Source organism: Pteropus vampyrus, unplaced genomic scaffold, assembly GCF_000151845.1.
Source record: "Pteropus vampyrus isolate Shadow unplaced genomic scaffold, Pvam_2.0 Scaffold1, whole genome shotgun sequence".
In the NCBI taxonomy this organism is placed as follows: domain Eukaryota; kingdom Metazoa; phylum Chordata; class Mammalia; order Chiroptera; family Pteropodidae; genus Pteropus; species Pteropus vampyrus.
The window spans coordinates 22,999,734-23,000,022 of NW_011888782.1; positions in this window are offsets into that span (position 1 = coordinate 22,999,734).

Sequence of the window (289 nt, forward strand, 5' to 3'; positions counted from 1 at the left end):
GTTAGTGATGTTGAGCATCTTTTCACATGCTTATTGACAATTCGAATATCTTCTTTGGTGATGTCTATTCAAGTCCTTTGCCCATTTTTTAATGTAGTATTTTTTTTTGTCATTGACTTGTGAGAGTTCTTTTTATACTCTGAGTATCAATCCCTTACCAGATGTATGACTTGCAAATATTTTTTCCCCATCCTTGGATTGCTTGTTCATTCTGTTGATTGTGTCCTTTGATACACAGAAGTTTTTAATTTAGATATAGTCCAATTTAGTTATTTTTTTCTTTTGCCTG